The 6,844-nt window shown below is 43.1% G+C and overlaps 1 pseudogene; it reads left to right on the top strand.

Annotated features, from left to right (window-relative positions):
- Window positions 1-245: 245 nt before the first annotated feature.
- LOC112404847 (probable RNA-binding protein 46) lies at window positions 246-1,697 on the top strand (annotated as a pseudogene).
- Window positions 1,698-6,844: the final 5,147 nt, after the last annotated feature.

Here is a 6,844-nt window from a genome sequence, read left to right as displayed (position 1 = left end):
CGCTCGCCACAACTAGAGAAAAGCCGGTGCGCAGCAACGAAGACCCAATGCAGCCAAAAATAAAATCAATTAAAGGGAGACCAGGCTAGGCGCGAGGACCTCGCGAGCTCCTCCACGTGGGCTCCCCTCCCCACTGCGGTGACCCCCGCTCCCACCGACTGGCCCCGAAATGGTGGCAGCGGTTTGTGGTCGTTGGTCCCAGGCATTTAGGACCAACAATTGAAGCCCCGAGGGGAACTGCAACTATGAATGAAGAAAATACAGATGGAACAAATGGATGCAGTAAAGTCTGAACTGGCACTCAGAATGAAGCAGCATTACTTACTTTGATGGAAAAGACTGGATACAACATGGTTCAAGAAAATGGGAAAGGAAGTTTGGTGGTCCGCCCCCAGGTTGGGAAGGTCCAACTCCACCTAGAGGCTGTGAACGTTTTGTAGGAAAAACACCTCGTGATATGTATGAAGATGAATTAGTTCCTGTATTTGAAAGAGCTGGGAAGACATACGAATTTCGACTTACGATGGAATTTAGTGGTGAAAATCGAGGTTATGCTTTTGTGATGTGTACTACAAAAGAAGAAGCCCAGTTAGCCATCAGAATTCTTAATAATTATGAGATTCGACCAGGGAAGTTTATCGGTGTGTGTGTAAGCTTGGATAATTGCAGATTATTTACTGGAGTTATTCTGAAGGAAAAGAAGAAGGAAGAAATCTTGGATGAAATGAAGAAAGTTACAGAAGGAGTTGTAGATGTCATTGTTTACCCAAGCGCCACTGATAAGACCAAAAATCGCAGTTTTGCGTTTGTTGAGTATGAATCTCACAGAGCTACTGCTATGGCTAGGAGAAAACTAATTCCAGGAACCTTCGACCTGTAGGGCCATACCATTCAGGTAGCTTGGACTGACCCAGAGAAAGAGGTTGATGAGGAAACCACGCAGAGAGTTAAAGTTCTCTATGTGTGAAATGTAATGATCTCAACTACAGAGGAAACAAAGCAGAATTCAATAAATTCAAACCTGGTGCAGCTGAGTGAGTAAAGAAACTTAGAGATTATGCTTTTGTTCACTTTTTCAACCGAGAGGATGCAGTGGCTGCTATGTCTGTTATGAATGGAAAATGCATTGATGGAGCAAGTATTGAGGTAACACTGGGAAAACCTGTAAATAAAGAAACACTTGGAGACAGCATCTTAATGGTCAGATTAGCCCCAATTCAGAAAACCTGATTGTGTTTGCTAACAAAGAAGAGAGCCACCCAAAAACTCTAGGCGTGGCACCAACTCTTCCAGCTTGTCTCAATGGCCAGCATGGCCCAAGCCTCCCTGAAATTGAAAGATGCGCTTATCCATTTTTTCCTGGAACAAAGCTTACTCCAATTAGTATGTATTCTTTAAAATCCAATCATTTCAATTCTGAAGTAATGCATTTGGATTATTACTGCAACAAAAATAATTGGGCACCACCAGAATATTATTTATATTCAACAACAAGTCAAGATGGGAAAGTACTCTTGGCATATAAAATCGTTATTCCTGCTATTGCAAATGGATCCCAGAGTTACTTCATGCCAGACAAACTCTGTACTACGTTGGAAGATGCAAAGGAACTGGCAGCCCAGTTTACGTTACTTCATTTGGACAGGGAACAAAATCTCTTCAGCCTGGACCTATGTAGAAGAATTTGGAGAAAATAAACAGGTCCTTTCTGATGTTGCTTGAGCTTATCCTCCTGCAGTTGATCTCATTCCTGTTGGCTTAATATTAAGTCCCATGACAACACTAAGTGAACATTCATTTTTAGCCCTCATTTATAGCACCAGGAAAATATAGAAAAAACTTTACCTGTGCATTAGATGACCTAATTTCTTCTGTTCCTAGAAACACTGTACATTTTATAAGTAATCACTTCATAGTCATTTTCACACCCTTGGCTTACACTACACCAAAGAACATAGCTGAGTTTTTGGAAAGTACAGGATTTACAAATTTGGTCTTTAGTACTCACACACATCTATAAACATTATAACTAATGAAGCAAGAAATTATTGATAACGTAAAATGAATGTTTATTGTGGAACAGTAATATTTCAAATGTTGGTTTTTAAAGAAATAATTTGGTTTAATTTTTGGATTTTTCTGTACTGTAAGTTGATAATGGTTTCTTGAAGTTTATTTTATAAAGATGATTCATTTTACTGTTTTATGGTACCAGTAGGATTCTAATGTTAAATTGGTTTATTGGATTGTATAAATGTTTACATTAGTATTTAAATAATGAAATATTTGAGAGTTTTTGCAGTCCAGGGGTAAATGTTTCTGCTGGCTTGATACCTAATACAGTTTCAAAAAAGAAGCAAATATGAATTCACTGCTTATATCTTTTCTTCATGGATGACCCCTTAGTGTCAGTACCAAATTTAAAAGGAGCTTCATTGTGGATAGAGCAAGAGAAATCAGAGATTCCCTTTTTTGGTGATCATAAAGATACAAAACAATTAACAGATATCCAAGAAACAGATATCCAAGAATGCATTCTAGCAAGATCTCTGAAGCATTGTGTCAGTGAAAATTTACTTAATACTGACTGATGAAACTATCAGGATTTGCAATGCAGTGAATGCTGAAACAGTCTTTACCAGCAATATAAGATTATCAGGATTTTGAATGTTAGAACATTATGTGATTATAGTTTTAATGCTTTGTCTCTTTGAATTAAATTTGTAACCATAAAGATGTGAAGCATAATTGTTTTGCATTTATTTACAGACTACAATTTCTGTCACAGTTCAGTAAATAGTCTTTCCCCTGTTAGTGCTACCCTCTCTTCTGGGACTCCCAGTGTGCTTCCTTACACTTCAAGGCTTTATTCTTATCCAAGCTATCCTTTGTCACCAACAGTATCACTTGTTAATGGCAGCCATGTTGGACAGCGGCTATATATCTCCAATCAGGCCTCATTCTTCTGAAGAAAATATTGTAAACAGGAGTATGAAACTTTCCTTGTAAAGCATGCAAATTAAAATACTGTTTTATTTTAGAATCAGGTTTGTACATTTGGTTTTAAAATGATAATTATATATCTATTTCAACAGAGTAAATATCAATCACAATTCAGAATAACCTACTGTTGTAAAACTTGTAAAAATGCTAAGTTTTAAAAGTTACTCAGTGATTTCTCTTGATAAAGGTATAACAAACTGCTGTTCTTTTTAAACTTTTGGGATTTTAAATAACTTCTGATTCCTGAGTGGTCAGTAGAACCCAGAAGTTTACATTAAATTTTTTCATTATAACTTTGCTAAATAGAGTTTCACAAGTATTAAAGCACTTGCAGACACTGGTTACACTAGATTTGATTACCAAGGATCACTATCTGTATTAGCAATTAGAACAATTATATAAACGGAAGCATCTAATTATTATGTAGGAAGCAATGAAGTGCAAAAAGATTAAGATGCAAATTTTATGCAGTACTAAAGAAAAAGCAATCTACCATTGTGGTCCTTGAAAATAACTATAAATATTTTAGTTAATAATTGTTTGTTGTAGAAATAATCATAATTTTCCTGTTAATGTATTTAAGGTTTTTATAAGTATGCTCCATTTGTGTTTTTGATATTCATTGTCTAGTTCTTTGAGTAATAAGTGTTATGGTTTTTAATGTTGAAATCACGTGTTGTTTAATTTTTGTACTTGAATTCAAATTCTTTGACGTTAAATATAGGATGCTTCTAAAAAAAAACAAAAAACCTTTGTTTTAAATAAAAGTTTGAGGCATCTCTCAGTACAGTGGGTTTTTAAAAAAATAAGAGCAGAGGGACTGGGGGATAGCTTGCTTAGGGCTAAAAGCCCACGGAGCAAATGCAGAGTCTCCCCCTGCTGGCTGGTTTAGCCTTTGGGAAGCCCTGCACAGTTTCACAGGGGAGAATCAGCCAACTTCAGAAGATACTCTTCCTTTCCGAAACAATGGTCAGTGCCCCGGTAGACTGACCCTGTTTAAAACTCATTCCATCACTTTCTGCCCCTCGCTTTCACCAGCTCTTGCACAAATATTCAGGGTCTTAATTTGTTCGCCCGTGGAACATTTCCTGGCCCCCGACGCTGAGCCAGCACTTTGCCAGCAGTGGGAGCCTTCAGGAGAATGAATCACACTCCCCGCCCCGGGAGTCCAGCGTTAGCAGAGCTGCCCTCTTTCGGTAGCAAAGCCCTAGCCAGCCCGGGCTGGGCACACTCAGATTAAACGGGTTCCCCTGCCAAGGGCCCAGACCCAGGCCCGTGAGGGAGGCTTAGAATCTATCTAGGATTTTCAGGAAACAGGTGTCTTTTTTCAGGAGTTAATTTAACAGTTATCTCAGTGCTTCCGCTGGGCTGAGGCAGAACCAAGCAGCCCTCTACAGGTAGGAGGGAGAGGTACGCATCCTGAAGGCTGCAACCCTGGCTGGCTGTGCTCCACCTAGGTGACCTTCATCTCGGAGGGCTCCCCCAACTGGGCGATGCTCCCAGTGATGCTCAACACGTGATCCCCAGACTAGCGGCAGAGGCCACACTTGGGAACTCGTTAGAAATGTAAATTCTCAGGCCCCACCCCAGTCCTACTAAAAGGCAACTCCAGGAGTGGGACCAGCAGTCTGCTTTAGCAAGTCCTCCAGGGGATTCTGATGCACCTCAAGTTTGAGAACCACTGGTCCGGAGATAGCGGTGTGGCCACCTCTGGGGGCCCTACTTTATGGCTTGGCTTCATGAGACTCGGCACCTCCTGCCTCATATCAGCCTCAGAACCACAGCATTTCAGAGGTACGTACTGCAGACCCCTTCCCCTTAAAATGAGAACAATGAAGTGCAAGGGTGTGGTTTGCCCAAGGCAATCCTGTCTGGGAATTCTTCCCCAAACCTCCCAAATTACACGAGAGGAAAAGAAGGCCAGTAAATGTGACCCTCCCGGGGTTCCTCAGACCTACCTGCTCCGGGTTTGGGGGCTCTGCCCAGCCTCTCCTGCGGGTCTGGCTCTCCCATGCCTGTGCCTGGAGGACTCGGATCTCTGGGCCCTTGGAACAGAGCCCCTCCCCTTCCCTTTTCTTCCTTTGAGCCATGTTCCATTCAGTCTTCTTTTGCGGTACGCAGGCCTCTCACTGTCGTGGCCTCTCCCGTTGCGGAGCACAGGTTCCGGACGCGCAGGCCCAGCAGCCATGGCTCACGTGCCCAGCCGCTCCGCGGCATGTGGGATCTTCCCGGACCAGGGCACGAACCGCGTCCCCTGCATCAGCAGGCGGACTCTCAACCACTGCGCCACCAGCGAAGCCCAGCCTTCTCCTTTTTGATCACACTGGTCCTGCTTGCCACTCGGAGATGGAACAGGAAGGGCCCAGCTGTGAAAGGATCACCACAGGATTTGGTTTTGGTCAGTCTCCAGCGTCTAAAGCTACTTGTCAATCAGAGAGAGAGAGGAAGTCACTAGAAAGACAGGAAACATTCAAAGATGAAAACGCGTCCCCCTCAAGCCTGGTCCTCGGGCACAGATGTCTCTGTAGATGAGCGCCTGGGTCTTTTTGGGGGGCTGGAATGAAGGGCGTGCTCTGCCTGTCTCTCCTCACAATGTTCACAAGCCTTGGTTTTCTAGAAGGGAGATGAGGGGAGGGAAAAAGGAGAAAAGAATAGCATCGGTATTAACGTATGTTTGTTAACATCATCAGAGGGCTTGGGTCCCCAAGGGAAGATTATACCTTGAAGACACAGCTTTCTCTCGAAGATTGGAAAAAACAATCAGCCCCCTTTCTAAATGCTGCACTCAGCCACAGAGTGTCCTGATACCTCTCCACTTGTTATGGCCTTTGCGACAGGTCCAACGCTCCTGTTTCAGAACATCACCACACACACTCTTCCACCCCTTACCCAGTGCGCAGGGTGGGTAGTGGAGGGGACTTTATAAAAAGGAAAAGCTGTCCTTCTCACCAAATGTGGAGGAGTCATTTTTGCAGGAGGCTTTAATTGAATGCTGCAGCTGAAATTATTGAGGAAACACTGGGGGAAATCCTCCAGTAATAGGAAGACAATCCTTTTTCACGTTTGCCGTGAGAGCTCCACTCCCTCCAGCCCTCTTGGGAGGTGGGCTTTGCGCAAGCCTGTTCCATTCAGAGGGGCTTCAGCAGGTATTTGTAGCATGGCTGGACTTGGGAACTGGAATTAAAGGAAGAAAAGAGACGATCTTGCAGTGGTGTGGGAAAGGGAGCTCAGGGTATAAAAGGCACGTTCATTACAAACACACTGACACTCAAAGCTAATTCTGCTTTGTCTTCTGGATACCCCACCTCCTCATTCCAAGGAAGTGGCCAATCCTTATATTTCTTAGCCTCAAGAGCACTTGCTAAGTGGAAAGGTGGTGTTCCCAGAAGATCAACTCTTTTCCTGGCCTAAATGAAAGCTTTAATCTCCTTGAGGATATTCTATTACTCTGGAAGTGGGCAGTGTTTAGGGAAGGGAATGGGGGGTGAGCAGAAGGAGGAGGGAGATTCATGGGTTCATTGAGGATTGGGACCCACACTGTACTCTCTTAATGCCCCAGGGATACAGCAGGGCCTCTCGGAGGAGTGATGCACCTCAGGAGGCTAGATGGGGGTCTGGGGGTACCCATTTCACACAAAGTGGTTAAAAGAAATCAGGTGGCCTGGGCTTAAACTCAAGCTCTACCACTGGCTGGCTATGTGCCATGGGATAGCTGCTTCCCTTTATGTGCCTCAGTTTCCTCATCCATGAAAATTAAAATCACATATTCCAAAGCATTTATTGAACTATATGCTAGGTACTGCTCTAGGGGCTTGAGAGATAGAAATAAACAAATAAAGAT

This window comes from Neophocaena asiaeorientalis, unplaced genomic scaffold (genome assembly GCF_003031525.2).
Source record: "Neophocaena asiaeorientalis asiaeorientalis breed wild unplaced genomic scaffold, Neophocaena_asiaeorientalis_V1.1 scaffold100, whole genome shotgun sequence".
Classification (NCBI taxonomy): domain Eukaryota; kingdom Metazoa; phylum Chordata; class Mammalia; order Artiodactyla; family Phocoenidae; genus Neophocaena; species Neophocaena asiaeorientalis.
This window is presented reverse-complemented; position numbering and strand designations above follow the sequence as displayed.